The sequence below is a fragment of the Protomyctophum bolini genome, assembly GCF_963924005.1.
Source record: "Protomyctophum bolini genome assembly, chromosome: 6".
Lineage (NCBI taxonomy): Eukaryota > Metazoa > Chordata > Actinopteri > Myctophiformes > Myctophidae > Protomyctophum > Protomyctophum bolini.
In genome coordinates, this window is record NC_137867.1 from 49,910,474 (window position 1) to 49,932,547 (window position 22,074).

Below are 22,074 nucleotides of genomic sequence, written 5' to 3' on the forward strand. Positions count from 1 at the left end.
GTAACTCTGAGGACCCCCTAGGGGTCCCTGTAGTAACTCTGAGGACCCCCTATTGAAGACCCCCCTATTTTAGCTGGTAATGTCATTGGTCGTTCACTTTGCATGTCCGTGGTAACAAATAAAAGTGTCATGAAAAATGTCTCGACATGGTGACGACTGCTGTCGATTGGTCGAATCAAATGTCCGTCCCAGGGTGGCATGGTGATGGCAGCCGTTGATTGGTCGAATCAAATGTCCGTCACAGGGTGGCATGGTGATGGCATGCCGTTGATTGGTCGAATCAAATGTCCGTCACAGGGTGGCATGGTGATGGCAGCCGTTGATTGGTCGAATCAAATGTCCGTCTCAGGGTGGCATGGCGCTGGCTGCTGTTGATTGGTCGAATCAAATATCCACTAGCATTATGGCCCGGAAACATTATTACTTAGAATTAGTTGTCGTTGAATAAGATAAGATAAGATAAGATGTCAATTCAATCTGTATTGATGTTGGTACCATAGGAGAGAAACGCCCGGGATGACATGTTTATTGTTCAAACAGTTCTAAAATCCTATGGGGATTACAATACAAATAAAACACAGTTTTAAAGGGCGCTCGCCCCTGGAGAGAGAGAGCGATGGTTTTAAAGGGCGCTCGCCCCTGGAGAGAGAGAGAGCGATGGTTTTAAAGGGCGCTTCTGAAAGCAGAGAGTCTTCTGTTTCATACGTCGCTATAGGCCTTATTTTGTGAATATTTAGTTGTTCAGGTCCATGCCTTGTCAAAAATTCTCTTTTTCAGAGAAGGCATGGACCTGAACAACTATTATTAACAAAATAAGGCCTATTATAGCGACATGTACATTATACTATATACTGTATGAAACTAACAGAAGACTCTCTGCTTTCATAAGAAAAAAACCTAATACTGTAATAATAATACAAATCACACCCCTGTGAAGTGAGCAGTGCAATGACATTGCACTGCTCACTTCACAGGCGTGTGATTTTTACACCTGGATTTTTAACCAATACACAGACAAATGGTGTTCAATATACTATTTTCATGTTTGCCTCTTTATATTCGACAATCTGGTCTATTTGGCATTAAAAAATATATATTATGTAATAGTCACTTTATAAACGTGCCAGATGTCCTGCCTGGTAATGTTGGTGTGTTTACAGTTGAGTGAGAAAACGGTAATGTTGGTGTGTTTACAGTTGAGTGAGAAAACGGTAATGTTGGTGTGTTTACAGTTGAGTGAGAAAACGGTAATGTTGGTGTGTTTACAGTTGAGTGAGAAAACGGTAATGTTGGTGTGTTTACAGTTGAGTGAGAAAACGGTAATGTTGGTGTGTTTACAGTTGAGTGAGAAAACGGTAATGTTGGTGTGTTTACAGTTGAGTGAGAAAACGGTAATGTTGCACATTCAGCTGATCATCTGGGGAGTACAGTTCAGAAACCCGCTCACCAGTGACGGCAGATTTTTTTAAATCGTTTAATAGGCAGATTTAAAAATAAATCACACCCGTGTGAAGTGATATAGGGGTGCTCTTATCTTATCTTCTTATCTTATAGTGATATAGGGGCGCTCTTATCTTTGTACAGACATGTATGACGTATACATTCTCCATCATTGTCAATGGGAATTTAATGTTTGTGTAAAGATGAAAATCTACACTAATAGCTGAGAAATGTTGGTATTTTATCATGAACGTTAGTCGAGGACCAATTATGGGTTGAAAAGTGGTGAAGGTCCTTTAATCATCATTATTGTAGTGTACAGCAGTGATACTCAACCTCAGGCCCGCGGGCCACATCAGGCCCGCGGGACCATTATGACTGGCCCACCAATGAAAATCTAAAAAAAAGAAGAAAAGAAAATCTGGAAAATGAAATAAAAATAAATAAATCTGAATGAAGTTATCTTTAATTACATTATTATAAGTAATACTATTAGAGTTGTACTATTACTCGAACGAAAATAAAAGCTTGGAAATTGCGGAAATTGCGGAAATGGAAATTGCGGAAATTGCTCTTCACTTATAGCTATCTATTTTCAGGTAGATTGTTTTATTTTACTCAGTCAGCCATATCACTACTCATTTTTTTTCATGAAAAAGGTCATAGCTGGGTAATCTATTTTCAGGCAAATTGTGTTTATTGTATTTTATTTTACTCAGCCATAACAATTTATTTTCTGTTAACCAACTTGTTGGCTGGCAGGCAGGCAGACAGCTACTCATAGACAGGCAGACAGACAGCTACTCATGGAGAATTGGACAGGCAGGCAGTCAGACAGCTACTCATAGTCTTAGACAGGCAGACAGACAGCTACTCATGGAGAATTGGACAGGCAGGCAGACAGCTACTCATGGACAATTGGACAGGCAGGAAGGCAGACAGCTACTCATAGACAGACAGACAGCTACTCATGGACAATTGGACAGGCAGGAAGGCAGACAGCTACTCATAGACAGACAGACAGCTACTCATAGACAATTGGGCAGGCAGGCAGACAGCTACTCATAGACAGACAGACAGCTACTCATGGACAATTAGGCAGGCAGGCAGACAGCTACTCAGACAGGCAGACAGACAGCTACTCATGGACAATTGGACAGACAGGCAGGCAGGCAGACAGACAGCTACTCATAGACAGGCAGGCAGACAGCTACTCATAGACAGGCAGACAGTAAGACAGCTACTCATTGACAGACAGACAAATAACTCCTCATGGACAGACAGACAGGCAGGCAGGCAGGCAGGCAAAGAGCTACTCATGTTATGTTATTATGTTATTATAACAGCTACTCATGTTATGTGCAATAATTTGTGCAGTTATGGAAACAGCTCTTTGTGTTTATGCAAGAAAATGTAACACATTTATTTATTTACATATTGTGTGCATGCACATTGTACTTTGATACATTTTGCGAAAATTAAGCAATTGAAAGAGAGAAGTTATCAAGTATCATTAATGTCGTAATTTTATCTACTGGCACCTGGCCCCTTGCCATTTTTGTAATGTGGCCCACAGGTAAATCTATTTGAGTATCCCTGGTGTACAGCACACTACCTACCGGCAGGAGGCAGCAAAGCGCTCGCCGCGCCTACAGTTGTTACTCAGGACGTGACGTAGTGTAGTCTCGCGGTCAGCGTTGCCAGTTCCGCTTAGTATAAGTGACTTTGGGCTTGTTTGTCTGTACAGTTGTTTGTAAAGAAAATGGTAGTTGCGGGTTGCGGTTTGGGGCTTGTTTCTCAATGTTGTTTAAACCAGGGTTACATTTACAAGTCAAGGACCCCAAATTAATATATATTTGTCTGCGGAGACCCTGCAGGGATGCTGACCCCCATCTGAAAAAAATAAAATAAAGTTTATGCCAGGAAACAGGAACCCCCATACAAGATTTGTGTTGTTAACACAAATGTTTAAATATTCCACTTTTTTCTTCAAGATTTATTTGAAATATAGCAGATCTAACTCTGCTATTTTCAAATAGCCTGTATTTACATGTTGAATGAAGAGCCAAAAGTGCTTGCTTTTTTGGGTCTTGTTTCTCTCACACAATGTGGCAACAGTGCTCGCGGTGTGTGTGTGTGTGTCACTCATCATTGGTCGCGTGTCTTCACGTCATCACGGACACAACACGGATATAATATTTCACAGTGAAATATTCTTCTAGTTTATGGTTTAACAATAACAACAACAACAAAGCAGCCTCTGGACTCTCTCTCACACACACCGCTGTATGAGTGAATAGACCCGGCGGTACAGTGGTGTGGTTTCTCTCAGACTCTCTCCATCATCATGTCAGACTTCGACAGCAACCCGTTCGCAGACCCGCAGGACGTCAGCAACCCTTTCCAGGTACTACTGTCTACTGTTAGCCTGTTAGCAAACCCATTCACTTACACTGTTTACTGTTAGCTCTGCCTGCTAGCCTGTTAGCAACCCCATTCACTTACACTGTTTACTGTTAGCTCTGTCTGCTAGCCTGGCTGTTAGCAACCCCATTCACTTACACTGTTTACTGTTAGCTCTGTCTGCTAGCCTGGCTGTTAGCAACCCCATTCACTTACACTGTTTACTGTTAGCTCTGTCTGCGAGTCTGGCTGTTAGCAACCCCATTCACTTACACTTTTTACTGTTACTTCTGCCTGCTAGCCTGTTAGCAACCCCTTCCAGGTACTAGAGTTTCACTGTTTACTGTCTGTAAATGTTGGCATGCTAACGGTGTGTTGTCAGACTGCTATAGCAGTCAGCAACCCCTTCATGCAGGACAGCTACTGCACTTAACACCAAGTTACTCATGTTTACTGGCTAGCAGTGTTAGGTGGCTACAGTATAGCTGCTACCACTAGTTAGCTGTTAGCATGTTGTCTGTCTGTCTGACAGCTAGCATTGTCAGGTGGCTGGCTAGTGTTCACTACTCATATTTGAACTGGGGACCACCCCTAAATAAACATATCTGAAGTGAAATGGGGACTCCCTCTCACCCTAAATAATCATATTTGAACTGGGGGACTCCCCAAAATATTCATATTTGAATTGAGGACCCCCCAACATATTAATATTTGAACTGAGGACCCCCCAAAATATTCATTTTTGAACTGAGGACCCCCCAAAATATTCATATTTGAACTGAGGACCCCCCAAAATATTAACATTTTAATTGAGGACCCCCTCAAAATATTCACATTTAAACTGGGGGACTCCCCAAAATATTCATATTTGAACTAGGAGACCCCCCCCCCCCACCCCAACATATTCACCCACTGAGGTATAGTGTAGACAGTAGGCTGAGAGCAGAGTCCTACCAGCCATGGACAGACAGACAGACAGAGAGAGACAGTAGGCTGAGAGCAGAGTCCTACCAGCCATGGACAGACAGACAGACAGAGAGAGACAGTAGGCTGAGAGCAGAGTCCTACCAGCCATGGACAGACAGACAGACAGACAGAGAGAGACAGTAGGCTGAGAGCAGAGTCCTACCAGCCATGGACAGACAGACAGACAGACAGAGAGAGACAGTAGGCTGAGAGCAGAGTCCTACCAGCCATGGACAGACAGACAGACAGACAGACAGACAGAGAGAGACAGTAGGCTGAGAGCAGAGTCCTACCAGCCATGGACAGACAGACAGACAGACAGACAGACAGACAGAGAGAGACAGTAGGCTGAGAGCAGCGTCCTACCAGCCATGGACAGACAGACAGACAGACAGACAGACAGACAGACAGAGAGAGACAGTAGGCTGAGAGCAGAGTCCTACCAGCCATGGACAGACAGACAGACAGAGAGAGACAGTAGGCTGAGAGCAGAGTCCTACCAGCCATGGACAGACAGACAGACAGACAGACAGAGAGAGACAGTAGGCTGAGAGCAGAGTCCTACCAGCCATGGACAGACAGACAGACAGACAGACAGAGAGAGACAGTAGGCTGAGAGCAGAGTCCTACCAGCCATGGACAGACAGACAGACAGACAGACAGACAGACAGAGAGAGACAGTAGGCTGAGAGCAGAGTCCTACCAGCCATGGACAGACAGACAGACAGAGAGAGACAGTAGGCTGAGAGCAGAGTCCTACCAGCCATGGACAGACAGACAGACAGACAGACGGACAGAGAGAGACAGTAGGCTGAGAGCAGCGTCCTACCAGCCATGGACAGACAGAGCAGAGAGAGGCATTTGTTGACGGCACCGCCGTGTCAATTATTCACACTGCCTGCTGTGCTCTATAGCTTCCCTAACGCTGTGACTTGTGACTCGTGTTTGTGTGTGACATATTTCCATGTTTTCTTCTCTGTGGCCTGAGGACACATGGGACATACTGTACATAACGGCCTGAGGACACATGGGACATACTGTACATAACAACATGGCCCTGGGCTGTCTTCTTCTTCTTCTTGGTCGTCTTCAATAGTTGATGCAGTCGTATGTTTTGTGGCCCCAAAACGGCGACAGTTGGTGCTTCGGTCTTTTTTTAAGATCCCGGTTTTGATCCCTTGTTTTTTTTTATCCCACGATTTTGTAACCCATTTTTCACCCCTGTGTCAATCATCTAATGTGATCCTGGGCTCTACACACCCTCCACCAACCTAGTCCCCATATATGGGGGACAAGGGGAGACCAACCTAGTCCCCATGTATGGGGGACAAGGGGAGACCAACCTAGTCCCCATATATGGGGGACAAGGGGAGACCAACCTAGTCCCCATATATGGGGGACAAGGGGAGAGCAACCTAGTCCCCATATATGGGGGACAAGGGGAGACCAACCTAGTCCCCATATATTGGGGACAAGGGGAGACCAACCTAGTCCCCATATATGGGGGACAAGGGGAGACCAACCTAGTCCCCATATATGGGGGACAAGGGGAGACCAGCCTAGTCCCCATATATGGAGGACAAGGGGAGACCAACCTAGTCCCCATATATGGAGGACAAGGGGAGAGCAACCTAGTCCCCATATATGGGGGACAAGGGGAGACCAACCTAGTCCCCATATATGGGGGACAAGGGGAGAGCAACCTAGTCCCCATAAATGGGGGACAAGGGGAGAGCAACGGACTTGAACTCATGCTTCCTTCATGCCTGAGTGTCCAAGTTGCTCCTTTACACCTGACAGGGGGGAGTTTCCCTGGTTGGACGTAGCGCGTGGAAGGAACACGTTATTCCAACCAGTTCCTTTCCCCTCCATCAGGCGCCCCGGCTGGCCAGGGGGAGGCAGTTTAGTGACCAGGATTGCTGCATGCTTTTTGTGAGGGTACCTACGCTAGGGGTCACGGGGAGAACATGTGAGGGTACCTACCCTAGGGGACACGGGGAGAACATGTGAGGGTACCTACCCTAGGGGACACGGGGAGAACATGTGAGGGTACCTACCCTAGGCGACACGGGGAGAACATGTGAGGGTACCTACCCTAGGGGACACGGGGAGAACATGTGAGGGTACCTACCCTAGGGGACACGGGGAGAACATGTGAGGGTACCTACCCTATGGGACACGGGGAGAACATGTGAGGGTACCTACCCTATGGGACACGGGGAGAACATGTGAGGGTACCTACCCTAGGGGACACGGGGAGAACATGTGAGGGTACCTACCCTATAGGGGACACGGGGAGAACATGTGAGGGTACCTACCCTAGGGGACACGGGGAGAACATGTGAGGGTACCTACCCTAGGGGTCACGGGGAGAACATGTGAGGGTACCTACCCTAGGGGACACGGGGAGAACATGTGAGGGTACCTACGCTAGGGGTCACGGGGAGAACATGTGAGGGTACCTACCCTAGGGGACACGGGGAGACACAGATCCCTTGTTTTCATATCAAGGAGGTTCCGTTGTTCATTTATTCTGCATTTGAAGATGATGATATTGAGATTTAGCCTCTCTGACCCAAGGGTTAGAATATGCTGTTGTCGTTGGATGATATTTTAGTGATGGGAGATTAAAGGACCACTTCACCACTTTTCAACCTACGTATCTTCGTATAGGTCAGGTCAGGAAAACAACGTGCCATTTTATCATGATTATGAGTCAGGACCTATTATATGACGATAGGTTGAAAAGTGGTGAAGTGGTCCTTTAGTCAGCAAACACATCGGTATCGGACGATTCTATATATTTATATATATTTATATATATTCTTTTAATTAATCGGCATCGTTTCGATTATTCAATCGGACCGATTATCCCATTCTGACCGGGCACCCATTTTGGTGTTGGCATCATGTTATGCTTTAGCTATTGAATAATAGCAGATCTACAAGCTCATAGCGCGCCACCGAGTGGCGCGCTATGAGCTTGTAGGTCTGCTATTTTTGAAAAATTTGAAGAACGACTGACATTTTTAGAATCTGATCTCAGGTCAGAATGGGTTAATCAGACCAGTGTGTGTCCCGTGGAAACCTCGTATGAATCTGATCTCAGGTCAGAATGGGTTAATGAATGTAATGTCTACAGAGATAAACAAGCCCGAATGAACAGATCTACAAGCTCACTATATTAAATATAAGGTAATACAGTTGGATTTGCCTTGCCTATATTACAGCCTGCAGTGCAGACACCCTGTTGCCTATATTACAGCCTGCAGTGCAGACACCCTGTTGCCTATATTACAGCCTGCAGTGCAGACACCCTGTTACATACATGTATTTTTCAGAATGGACAAAATTATTATACATTTTACACTTTCAGAATGAGATCACATTGTCGACATCGCCGGTAATCTCTCTCTCTCTCTCTCTCTCTCTCTCTCTCTCTCTCTCTCTCTATGTCTGGCACTGATAAATAAGGACATTGCTTAAAGATTGATTGCCTCTCTGAAATATTGATGATGGCCTGGCCCTGGTCTGGTGACAAGTAGCAGCAGCAGCAGCGTGCGTGTGTGTGTGCGTGCGTGCGTGCGTGCGTGCGTGCGTGTGCGTGTGCGTGTGCGTGTGCGTGCGTGCGTGCGTGCGTGTGTGTGTGTGTGTGTGTGTGGTGCAGAGAGATGTGCTCTATAACATTGAGACCAAAGCCAGGCAGCAGTGAGGCTGATCAGGCCTGTTAGCCGTTAGCTCTGATTAGGAGATCACATCGTCATAGAGGAGCCGTCCTGAATGAAAGTAACGCATCGTCAGAACGCAGTACAGCCGATGGTAAGATTACCTTTCATATGCAGTCATTAGCATTGTTGTTGTATAGCCATTCATTAGCATTGTTGTTGTATATCCGTGTGTGTGTGTGTGTGTGACTGTGTGTGTGACTGTGTGTGTGTGTGACTGTGTGTGACTGTGTGTGTGTCTGTGTGTGACTGTGTGTGTGTGTGTGACTGTGACTGTGTGTGACTGTGTGTGTGTGTGTGTGACTGTGTGTGTGACTGTGTGACTGTGTGTGTGTGTGTGTGTGTGTGTGTGTGTGTGTGTGTGTGTGTGCGCGTGCGGAAAGCTGCAACATGGTAACTCATGTCTCGACCGTTTCGGACCCGGGCCGCCCCTCTCACCCCTGGGGGTCTGGATTTTCCACACACACACACACACACACACACACACACACGGGTGTGATTTATATATATTTTTTGTTTTTCGTTTTCTTTGCTTTAGTGTTGGAGGAACAGAACATTGGCCCGTAGCAAAGTGACAAGCTGTGACTCGACTTGTGAGCTTGAAGATCTGCTATTTAAAGTCTTGTATTGGGGGGGGGGGGGGGTATTGGGGGGGTATTGTGGGCCGTGCTACGAGCTTGTATGTCTGCTATTTTTTTAAATCGTGAATGTGGCGCAAATCAATGAATATATATTCCTTCAGAGCGGACGTCTTTAACTCAAATCTTTGCTTCTGGGAGGGGAGGGGGGGGGGGGGGGGGGGGGGTCCCTGGAAATACATATTTTCAGATGGGGGGTCGGTGGACAAATACAGATAATTCTGGGTGGTCCTTGACGTTAAATATTGAGAACCACCGATATAATACAGATCTAATATATATATACAGATATATACAGATATAATACAGAAACATGAGGGGATTGTCATGATTTAGAAGATATTTGTAGAATGGGTCTCATGTCTGATTGGGTCTCTGTGCCATGTCACATGACCCACTGGGTCTCATGTCTGATTGGGTCTGTGCCATGTCAGATGATCCACTGGGTCTCATGTCTGATTGGGTCTGTGCCATGTCAGACCCACTGGGTCTCATGTCTGATTGGGTCTCTGTGCCATGTCAGATCCACTGGGTCTCATGTCTGATTGGGTCTCTGTGCCATGTCAGATCCACTGGGTCTCATGTCTGATTGGGTCTCTGTGCCATGTCAGATGATCCACTGGGTCTCATGTCTGATTGGGTCTCTGTGCCATGTCAGATCCACTGGGTCTCATGTCTGATTGGGTCTCTGTGCCATGTCAGATGATCCACTGGGTCTCATGTCTGATTGGTTCTGTGCCATGTCACATGACCCACTGGGTCTCATGTCTGATTGGGTCTCTGTGCCATGTCACATGACCCACTGGGTCTCATGTCTGATTGGGTCTGTGCCATGTCAGATCCACTGGGTCTCATGTCTGATTGGGTCTCTGTGCCATGTCACATGACCCACTGGGTCTCATGTCTGATTGGGTCTGTGCCATGTCAGATCCACTGGGTCTCATGTCTGATTGGGTCTCTGTGCCATGTCAGATCCACTGGGTCTCATGTCTGATTGGGTCTCTGTGCCATGTCACATGACCCACTGGGTCTCATGTCTGATTGGGTCTCTGTGCCATGTCAGATCCACTGGGTCTCATGTCTGATTGGGTCTCTGTGCCATGTCAGATCCACTGGGTCTCATGTCTGATTGGGTCTCTGTGCCATGTCAGATCCACTGGGTCACTGGGTCTGAGCTTGTAAGATCTGCTAGTTTTAGAAAGAAAAAAAAAATGTTTAAAATGTTTGAATATTTTTATTCTCCTACAAAATCTTCTCTTCTGGGGGTCCCCTGGCAACAAAGAAACAAAAAAATCACACCCGTGTGAAGTGAGGGGCGCTTTTTATCATGGTTACATCATCATGTGGTAAACTATGCCACTATGCCTGTTCATTTGCTCAGACGCTGACGTAAACATTTCTCTGAGACCAGATTCTACTAAAGTGTCTTCTACTGTAAATCTTGACAGTTTTCTGAAATAAAACCCGTGTTTCTATGTCAGTGGCTCTGAGAGAGACAGAGAGATACTAAAAGAGGGTCTGTGTGTGTGTGTGTGTGTGTGTGTGTGTGTGTGTGTGTGTGTGTGTGTGTGTGTGTGTGTGTGTGTGTGTGTGTGTGTGTGTGTGTGTGTGTGTGTGTGTGTGTGTGTGTGTGTGTGTGTGCACACACGCGCACGGGAGATCCATTGTCAGTGGAGTTGAGAGGTTTTCTCTGTCACTGATAAGAACTATCTTGACATAGAAAACCACCTAACTCCACTTGGGCTGTATTCGGGTAAAGTGGTGATTAATATAATGACACATGCAAGTATCTGATAATATACAAAGTCACAATACCAACTGTGATGAGGCAGTGTTGCTTTGTTTAAAAAAATATAAGGTTTTCTTCGATTTCTGAAGAAAGAGTTTTTTAAGAGGTTTCCTCCCGACAGCAGAGAGATATTTGAAAGATTTGCATTTTTTTGCGAATTTTCCAAAATAGCAGATCTACAAGCTGGTGGAATTGGTACTCGGTACCGGCTCAGATGCTGAATAAATAAAGAATGGACCTTGATAAGATGTTTTTTTTGGAAAACCACTGATTTCTCCAACCTGCTCATCAGGAGCAGTTGGTGGATCAGTGTCTTGCTCAAGGACACTTCGACACCGGGGATCGAACCGGGAACCTCCCCGCTCACTGCTGCCCCCTTGTGTTTGAGCACGTCTAATTTGAGATGTCTTCTTCTTTTGTTGTTGTTGTTGTTGTCTTAGGACCCGTCAGTGACACAGGTGACACACACTCCCCCTGCTGGTCTGGAGGAGTACAACCCCTTCACAGATGGCAAAGCAGTGAGTACCAAACTACGCCCATCCTGTAGAAGTTAGAGATGTTCCCAAACAGTGGAGCGTTGTCCAGGGTGTGTTAGAGAAGGGAGAAGAGTCTGGGACGTGTGGAGCGTTGTCCAGGGTGTGTTAGAGAAGGGAGAAGAGTCTGGGACGTGTGGAGCGTTGTCCAGGGTGTTTTAGGGAAGGGAGAAGAGCCTGGGACGTGTGGAGCGTTGTCCAGGGTGTTTTAGAGAAGGGAGAAGAGTCTGGGACGCGTGGAGCGTTGTCCAGGGTGTTTTAGAGAAGGGAGAAGAGTCTGGGACGCGTGGAGCGTTGTCCAGGGTGTTTTAGAGAAGGGAGAAGAGTCTGGGACGTGTGGAGCGTTGTCCAGAGTGTTTTAGAGAAGGGGGAAGAGTCTGGGACGTGTGAAGCGTTGTCCAGGGTGTTTTAGAGAAGGGAGAAGAGTCTGGGACGTGTGGAGCGTTGTCCAGGGTGTTTTAGAGAAGGGAGAAGAGTCGGGGACGTGTGGAGCGTTGTCCAGGGTGTTTTAGAGAAGGGAGAAGAGTCTGGGACGTGTGGAGCGTTGTCCAGGGTGTTTTAGAGAAGGGAGAAGAGTCTGGGACGTGTGGAGCGTTGTCCAGGGTGTTTTAGAGAAGGGAGAAGAGTCTGGGACGTGTGGAGCGTTGTCCAGGGTGTTTTAGAGAAGGGAGAAGAGTCTGGGACGTGTGGAGCGTTGTCCAGGGTGTTTTAGAGAAGGGAGAAGCGTCTGGGACGTGTGGAGCGTTGTCCAGGGTGTTTAGGGGCGTGTCTGTGTGATAATGTGGATGTGTTTTGTCCTCACAGACGGCTCCAGCCTCGGCTCCGCCCAGACCGGTGGCTCCGCCTCCCACCCTGAACGCACAGCCAGCCATCATGAAACCCACGGAGGAGCCTCCACCCTACTCACAGCCACACCCACAGGTACCTAGCTCCACCCACCTCACAGCCACACCCACAGGTACCTATAGCTCCACCCACCTCACAGCCACACCCACAGGTACCTAGCTCCACCCTACTCACAGCCACACCCACAGGTACCTAGCTCCACCCACCTTACAGCCACACCCACAGGTACCTATAGCTCCACCCACCTCACGGCCCCACCCACAGGTAGCTCCACCCATAAACATATAAAGGTATAGTAAATATAGGAAATAGTAAATAAAGTGCAAAGAAGTTTAGGGATAACATATGGCCCAGTGAGTCCATTAGAAGCCAGTGTTCAAAGTTAAAAAAGGATTCAATACCAGAGCGTCGCAGTCCCGCCCCCCTTTCATGACCACGCTAGGACCAGATGTGAATTCCTCGTTTATTTTTCCTCGTAGACTTTTCAAAAAGGGGGGACGGAAGGGGGGTGTCATTGTTCAGTGTCATTGAGGAGGGGCAGAGTTCAGATAGGAAGGGGGGACGGAAGGGGGGTGTCATTGAGGAGGGGCAGAGCTCAGATAGGAAGGGGGGACGTAGGGGGGTGTCATTGTTCAGTGTCATTGAGGAGGGGCAGAGTTCAGATAGGAAGGGGGGACGGAAGGGGGGTGTCATTGAGGAGGGGCAGAGCTCAGATAGGAAGGGGGGACGGAAGGGGGGTGTCATTGAGGAGGGGCAGAGCTCAGATAGGAAGGAGGAAGGGGGGACGGAAGGGGGTGTCATTGAGGAGGGGCAGAGCTCAGCAGGGAGAAGCTGTTCCTGAGCCATGTCTCCGTGAAAATATAATAATAATAATATACGATAATATTGCAGTCCCATAATCTTATTCTGTGAAGTGATTCGGAGCCGCATGGCTCGTCCATTTTGTTCGCCAGGGACCGAACATTGGCGAGGAGGATTGAAGGTAGCGTTAGAGCTTCAGCCTATAGCCTGTATCCCACCCCGCGGTCTCTTCTGGGGGTAGAGCTTATTTAACTACATTGCAAAGATAATTGCCTTCCTTGATGTATTACTGAGCATCAATAACGACCATCACCTGGGCACTAGGGGTGCAACGGTTTTCAACCGAAAACCGAACCGTTCGGTTCCACATACACGGTTCAATGCGCTCTAATGAACCGCGCTATTTCGGTTTGCATTAATTAATTTATTACAGCTGCGAAGAATGTATTTCTCGGTCACACACTGGCCTACTTAGAAGTCTAGCACTCTATCGGTCACACACCGTCCTACTAAGAAGTCTAGCACTCTTTCGGTCACAGAAGTGTAGCACTCTGTCGGCCCACCCCCTACACACACACACACACACACACACACACACACACACACACACACACACACACACACACAGAGAGAGAGAGAGAGACGGCATGATGAGGAGAATCCAGCACTCGTCTTTAAACGTCGTTCTTGGAATAATTATTGATCGTCATACACAGAGACACACACAGCGGAGTAACCTCGCGCCAACAGGCTTCTAAGCACGGTCGTTGTAAGTTTGTTCAGATCTGATTCTGCATCTGCACTCGCTGTTTGAGTGCTAATTAAGAGGGAGAGTGAGAGCAAAAACAACCCGCAGCAGGACGATCATTCCGTCAGAAAAGTACCAACAAAATACTCCCATGTCCAATCCATGACTGTAGATAGAAGCCCTCGTTCTAATAATATAAGCATAATATCCTTAAATCCTCATGTAGACTTATTGTAAACTTTTGTAGGCTATTTTTCTGAGACACGACGCATTCACTGTGAATGACTCCCCTCCCAGGAGACACTCTCCTCTCCTCTTTCCTGCATGTGCTTAATGCCCCGTGTGAGCGCATAGGTGCATTTATTTCCCCTTGAAAATAATGATGAGGCACATTAAAATAGCAATATAAGGTATTTTTCCCCCTTTAGGCAGAAATGCCTAATAAAATAATATATGCTAAAAAAAGAGAAGAAAAGAAAATGCTATAAATAAACTTTTTTGAGTGGTGCAAGCCACTGCCTGGCTGGCTGGCTGGGTATGAGCATGAAAACAGCGTGGTTGTTTTTCACCACCTGTGCACAACCTAACACACACGCACATTATTAACTGTATATATGATGATTTCGTGTGTGCCAGTACAGTGACACTAGTACAGTACAGTACAGTAGAGGGTACAGTAGGGCGCGTTCCTGGGGATCACTTCACAAGGGGGTATTTTTTTTTACTGTACCGAAACCGAACCGAAACCGTGGCCCCCATACCGAGGTTCGAACCGAACCGTGGTCTAACTGAACCGTTGCACCCCTACTGGGCACTAGGCATGTGAATCTCGTCTCATCTCACGATTCGATATGCATCTCGATGCACTGCCAGCGATACGATACTTTAGAGATACATGGAATCCTCTGGCGATACGATTCTCCCTCTTCCCGATACGATGCGATACGATTCTCCCTCTTCCCGATGCGATGCGATAACCATTTAGTTCAAATCAATGCGATACGATGCGATTCACCCCTCTACCGATACGATGCGATTTGATGGCGATTCATCACAATAGAAAGGATTTATATTAAAGCTCTATTAATTTCCCAAAACATGTAAAAATGCATTACATTTAAAGGAGAACACCACACCAAAACACACTGGCCATGCATCTACCTTCATCCCTGTGCCATCATCCATAGTGCCCTTGATTTTTCTCATAGATGCCCCCTCCTCTACATCTCCCTCTGACTCCCCCCTCCCCTCCCACAGCTTGCATTTGCGCATGTTGTCCTCCTTCTAATGTGGGTATTTAGATAGCTCCAAACTTTATTACGTATTATAATAGTATACTGAGACTCACGCATGCGCAGTTTTCACTCTAGGCCAGCCGTTACATGTAATCCCAGAGGTAGTCGATTCCAGACGAGATTCTCGCGAGACGCGCGAGACTTAGAGCGCTCCTTTCAACTGTGAAAGGAGTTCTCCAATCTCCCAGTCTCCCTCTTGTTTGTTTACATGCAATCTGATGACTGATCGCGTCACATCATTATAGTCCTTATCTTTCTGTATTATTAACAAACTAGACTAGTTTCATAATGGCCGAAGTTGAAGAAGATGTTGAGTATATGTCTGAAGATTTTGAATATGGCGAGGAGCCCTACTTATACGAGCCAGGGTATACCGACGAAGAAATGCGTCTAATGGAGGAGGCACGGATGAACGAGGCAGCAGGCGGTTCTACTGTTCCCCTTCCAGGCGTACGGCAGAGAACCGAGGATTTATTTTGGTGTTCATGTGGAAAATGCGATACATATACACACAATCACAATGCAGTGAGTAAGAGTAAGAGTGATGATGAATTGAAAACGGAGGACCCTGATGTAAACTAAACAAGTCATGCTTTTTCATGGTCCTCCAGATTTTGTAATGATCTATACTTTCGTTTGAAATGTATCCATTGTAGGCTACTGTAAATGTGTAAATATAAATTACAATCAATCAATAAATGGGTACTACTAAATACTTGCATGTGTCAGACATTGCCACCGAATCTGGCGATGCCTGCAGACTGCATAGAAAGAAAATAAAGTGAATCTGGCGATGCCTGCAGACTGCATAGAAAGAACATAAAGTAAATAGAATCTGGCGATGCCTGCAGACTGCATAGAAAGAAAATAAAGTAAATAGGCAAACGTCGTAATAAAAATGTACCTTTGGTTTAGCAGTCTGTGGAACTGCGTTTGTCTGCAGTCTAGTCCCTTCTATTTTTCGCTTTGTTTTTATTTTTAATCGTCTCAGATCGTGACCCTTCTTTTTATGTAGCGAGGCAGTAGTTTCTTCTTCTTGTTGTTTTGGACGAAAATCATCTGCCTTGAAGTGATCGCTGCAAATAATGCGTCCTTGAGTCTGCTCATCTGAGCTATTGAGATCTGTAGTGCTAGAAGCCAACGTCTCCTCAAATCAAGGTTCTTCAGAGTAGGTATCGCATGAAAACTTTTTCTCTTTAGAGTTGACCTAGTCTTTGCGTCTGAACAGCCTGGATATATACAACGAGGCATGTTGTTGCTCAAATAAATGAAACTAGACAACTAGTAGGAATGCTTGACACGCGTGCGAATGTAATTAAACCATGTAAACACAAGTGGTAGGCGGCGGCGTGGAAGAGCAGAGCACAGAGTTGAGTTGACAGGAGCGCTCATAGGAAGGAGCGCTCCAGCTTGAAGTCTCGCGCGTCTCGCGAGAATCTCGTCTGGAATCGACTACCTCTGGGATTACATGTAACGGCTGGCCTAGAGTGAAAACTGCGCATGCGTGAGTCTCAGTATACTATTATAATACGTAATAAAGTTTGGAGCTATCTAAATACCCACATTAGAAGGAGGACAACATGCGCAAATGCAAGCTGTGGGAGGGGAGGGGGGAGTCAGAGGGAGATGTAGAGGAGGGGGCATCTATGAGAAAAATCAAGGGCACTATGGATGATGGCACAGGGATGAAGGTAGATGCATGGCCAGTGTGTTTTGGTGTGGTGTTCTCCTTTAAATTCAAAGCAATTTATTGTTTTACTGTAGGTTAGTATTATAGCTCTGCATCTCAAACAACCCAACTTATAGAATGATGTAAGTAAACAAAGGGTCTGCTCTCCGCTGGTTATTGTGGAATTGTTAGATTACTAATAATCATAGGCTATAGTATAATTATTATATCTCAAAGGTCAATTTGAGGTTTTGAGTATAGAGGGTTCAAGAGATTAAAATGTAATAGCCTATCGTTCATCAATTAATGTTACCAACATATAAATAGAAAAGAAACAAATAAACAAAACAAAAATTACAGGTCACACTTGTAGTGCTGTCAAACAAGTCTATGTCTAGTTTAATCTGCAACAGTTTTATAATATAATTGCCTATGTATATTGGGGGTCCCTAGTCCCTACTTGATCTCTCACTCTCAGCTAAGTGGTCCTTGGCTTGACCTGAAAAACATTGAAGACCCTGGCCTGCATGTATTATTAACGTTATAAATACATAGCAGATGTACAAGCTCACAACGCGTCTCATCCACGCCCCGCTGTGAGCTTGTGGATCTGCAATTTTAGGCGTGCGACACCGTCTTGCTGCAGAATATAAATAAGGCTTCTATCCCAGAGAACAGCAGGGGAAAGCTGGACAGTGGAAAGTTGCTGTGGCGTTGTTGTTGTTGTACACGTGTGTGCAGACTGCAGAAGCTTTCTTTAATTACAAATTGATAATGATCGCGACGCAGATTTGCGTCGGATAATCAGCAAGCACAGCTTTGGAGTGTGGATCATTACCAGCAGTCCAGCACGCAGCGCTACAGTGAAAAGTCAACTGATCGACGGACAAAGCTACTCGGACAGCTATTTTATGAAGATAAAGAGTAAAGGTGGTGCTTCTTGTTTAATGCGTGGGGCTCACTTCTGTTAGTCGCGGGTGCTCTTTATAGTCTGAGTCTGTTTGTTGTCTCAACGTGTCTACTCTGCACCGTCGTACGGTAGCTTCTGTTCACTGACTGTGGGCGCGTTCGGAAATACCACACCGGAGCACACTCTCCTATTAGTTTGCATTGCACAGTGGGCTCAGTGCGCTATATCCGAACGCGCCCTGTGTGGCTCGGGCTGCGAGAGACCTTTTTTTTCCCTTCCTTTTCTGATGGTACGTTCAACTTCAATGCGCCTCGGAAACACAGGATAGGGTGAAATTTACCATGAAAAAAACACGGATTTTACCGATCGATGCAAGCACTCCGCGAACGATGCATCGAGATTTCACCCGTCAATTTTGCCGATACACAGTGAATGAACCGATTCACTCGCATCGCGCACGTCATAATCGATGTATATACGTATCGATTATTTTCCACATGCCTACTGGTCACAGACACAGACACATATACAGCTTCCCTCTCCAGGCCTCTACTGTCTCATTTCTCTCCAAAATCATGTGAATATGATGGAATATGATTACAGCTGACATTTCTTATTAAGTGTAGAGCCCAGGATTAGGATTAGATCGTTGACACTGGGTGGAGAAAAAATAAATTGGTTAGGGTTAGGATAGGGATAAAATTGATAAAATTGAACAGAAATCAAATGTCACTTTAGAAGTAGAACTTAACCCATTCTGAACGGGAACCCATTTTGGTTTTAGCATCATGTTATTCTTTAGCTATTGAAAAATAGCAGATCTACAAGCTCATAGCGCGCCACCGAGTGGCGCGCTTACGAGCTTGTAGGTCTGCTATTTTTGGAAAAATCGAAGAACGACTGACATTTTTAGAATCTGATCTCAGGTCAGAATGGGTTAATCAGACCAGTGTGTGCCCAGTGGAAACCTCGTATGAATCTGATCTCAGGTCAGAATGGGTTAAACTGTGTGTTGGTTTGTTTACTGTTGTGACTTAGAAAACGTGAAGTTTTGCTTACCTTGCTTACTGCGTGTGCGTGTGTGTGTGTGTGTATGTGTGTGTGTGTGCGTGTGTGTGTGTGTGTGTGTGTGCGTGTGTGTGCGTGCGTGTGTGCGTGTGTGTGCGTGCGTGTGTGTGTGTGCGTGTGTGCGTGTGTGTGTGTGCGTGTGTGCGTGTGTGTGTGCAGGAGTCTCAGGTAGCAGCAGAGCTCTTGAGGAGACAGGAGGAGTTGGAGAGGAAGGCTGCAGAGTTGGACCGTCGAGAGAGAGAGATGCAGAGTCTGAGTGCATCTGGAGGTCTGCAATTCACACCTATACATACATACACACGCACACGCACATCCACACGCACATGCACACACACGCACACGCACGCGCACACGCACACACACGCAACTATAGAGTGTTGCAGTCCCGCCCCCTCGACAGACCCCGTTAATTTTTCAGAAAGTATTTATTTAAAGACGTTTATACGCCGCGGACAAAGACAACTCTTGTCGTGACAAATCATGACAACAAACACAAAAATAATTAGAAAGTAGAAAAAAAAGGCAGGTAACTTACAACACTTTTTTGTTGTTTTGTTGTTTTTCTTTGTAATTATTTGTTTGGTCCAAAATATTGTGTTTGTTGTCATGATTTGTCACGACTCCAGTTGGCTTCGTACGACGCTTAAAAGGTCTTTAAATAAATACTTTTTGAAATGTCTATGAGGGAAAATGCATTGGGAATTATTTCCTGGGCCTGGCGTCGTCATGAAAGGGGGCGGGACTGGGCCTGGCGTCGTCATGAAAGGGGGCGGGACCGGGCCTGGCGTTGTCATGAAAGGGGGCGGGACTGGGCCTATTACATAGATTCTATTGTGTTCCAATCCACTTTATTTAGATAGCACATTTCAAAAGTGCTGTACAGGATGAAAATAAAAACAAATACACTAAAGCTATACCACACAGAATAAACAGCGAGAAAGCGAGAAAACAAAGTACAAACAGTGACAACAACTGAGACACATTACAGAAAAACAACAGCATCACAGTGAGACAAAACATATACAAGGACCGAAGGAACTCAAGCGGGGTTAAAAGCCGAGGTATAGAGGTGGGTCTTTAGGCCAGATTTAAAAGTCTCTGTGGAAGGGGCCGATTTGACGTGGGAGGGGAGTGCGTTGGAAGGGGCCGATTTGACGTGGGAGGGGAGTGCGTTGGAAGGGGCCGATTTGACGTGGGAGGGGAGTGCGTTGGAAGGGGCCGATTCGACGTGGGAGGGGAGTGCGTTCCATAGTTTGGGGGCTCGGTCGCCTCTGGACTTTAGGCGGGTCTTCTTTGTGACCCTGAGGTTTAGCCGGCCCTCCCTCAGACCGCAGTGATTGTTGTTTCCAGGGAGGAAGAACAACTGGCCTCCGCTCCCTGAGAAGTTCCCTGTCGGGCCGTGTTTCTATCACGACATCACCGTGGACATCCCTGTGGACTTCCAGAAGACGGTTAAGATCATGTACTACCTGTGGATGGGTGAGATTATACGAACTAATCATACTATAATTCAGTCTCTGTCTGTCTGTCTGTCTGTCTGTCTGTCTGTCTGTCTGTCTGTCTGTCTGTCTGTCTGCCTGTCTGTCTGTCTGTCAGAAACACCGCCGTATCTCCTCACCGCCTGCACCAATCGCTCCCACTTTTCACACAGGCATTGACCATAATAATAATATGGTAGGTCTTAACGAAGCCCTTTTTCCAATTTAACAAATTCTAAATTAATGATGAATGTATTAGTGAATTAAAAATGCGAAAACGCACCCAGGGCGCAGTACCCCCTGCGGCCACAAGGGGGGGGGGGGGGGGCGCGCAATATCTTCTAAATAAGTAAGGTAAGGGCTAGTACTTCTAAATCATGACAGTTTTCTGAACAGTGGTCTATGACAGTGGTTCTCAAACTATTTCATCTCAAGGACCCCCAGAATTATCTGTATTCGGCCACCCCCCCCCCCCCCATGTCAAAATATGTAGTTCCAGGGACCCCCCCCCCCCCCAGAAGCAAAGAATTGAGTTAAAGACGTTCGCTCTGAAAGAATATAATATTCAAAGATGTGCGCCCACATTTTCACGATGTTTGAAAAAATAGCAGATCTACAGTACAAGCTTGTATAGATCTGCTATTTTTCAACAGCTAAAGTATAACGTAATGCTTAAAAACACCAATAGGGGTTCCCGCCCAGAATGGGTTGAAGTTGCCATAGATTAAGATATATATATAATTTTTTTTAATAGCCAAAATATACTAATAAGTAAGGCTGCATGATATATCGAACATGTAGATTCATCAGAGAGGAGAATATAAGTATAAATCAAGTTGCGCAAAGCCACTCTTCTCTGCCCCTCTCTCTAACAGACACAGTTAACGATCGCTTGTTAAGTGCCTGCCAGACAGACAATCAGATGAAATGAAGGCAGGTGTAGAGTAGAGTGTAGACTAGTGAACTGAACATGTTCTCTTTATATCAAGTACTTCATACCAGCCCCTTATGAAACTACATGTTCTCTTTATATCAAGTACTTCATACCAGCCCCTTATGAAACAACATGTTCTCTTTATATCAAGTACTTCATACCAGCCCCTTATGAAACTACATGTTCTCTTTATATCAAGTACTTCATACCAGCCCCTTATGAAACTACATGTTCTCTTTATATCAAGTACTTCATACCAGCCCCTTATGAAACTACATGTTCTCTTTATATCAAGTACTTCATACCAGCCCCTTATGAAACTACATGTTCTCTTTATATCAAGTACTTCATACCAGCCCCTTATGAAACTACATGTTCTCTTTATATCAAGTACTTCATACCAGCCCCTTATGAAACTACATGTTCTCTTTATATCAAGTACTTCATACCAGCCCCTTATGAAACTACATGTTCTCTTTATATCAAGTACCTTATACCAGCCCCTTATGAAACTACATGTTCTCTTTATATCAAGTACTTCATACCAGCCCCTTATGAAACTACATGTTCTCTTTATATCAAGTACTTCATACCAGCCCCTTATGAAACTACATGTTCTCTTTATATCAAGTACTTCATACCAGTCCCTTATGAAACTACATGTTCTCTTTATATCAAGTACTTCATACCAGACCCTTATGAAACAATATGTTCTCTTTATATCAAGTACTTCATACCAGCCCCTTATGAAACTACATGTTCTCTTTATATCAAGTACTTCATACCAGCCCCTTATGAAACTACATGTTCTCTTTATATCAAGTACTTCAT

General features: G+C 45.7%; 1 pseudogene across 1 annotated transcript in view; it reads left to right on the forward strand.

The window, feature by feature from the left end:
- The first annotated feature begins 3,608 nt into the window (after positions 1–3,608).
- LOC308316459 (secretory carrier-associated membrane protein 1-like) overlaps positions 3,609–22,074 on the forward strand; it is a 50,858-nt pseudogene continuing 32,392 nt past the window's right edge. The window contains exons 1-5 of the transcript XR_013966204.1: positions 3,609–3,847; positions 11,402–11,479; positions 12,299–12,415; positions 18,991–19,099; positions 20,182–20,310. The product of XR_013966204.1 is annotated as a secretory carrier-associated membrane protein 1-like (transcript). The remainder of the gene's footprint in view (positions 3,848–11,401; positions 11,480–12,298; positions 12,416–18,990; positions 19,100–20,181; positions 20,311–22,074) is intronic.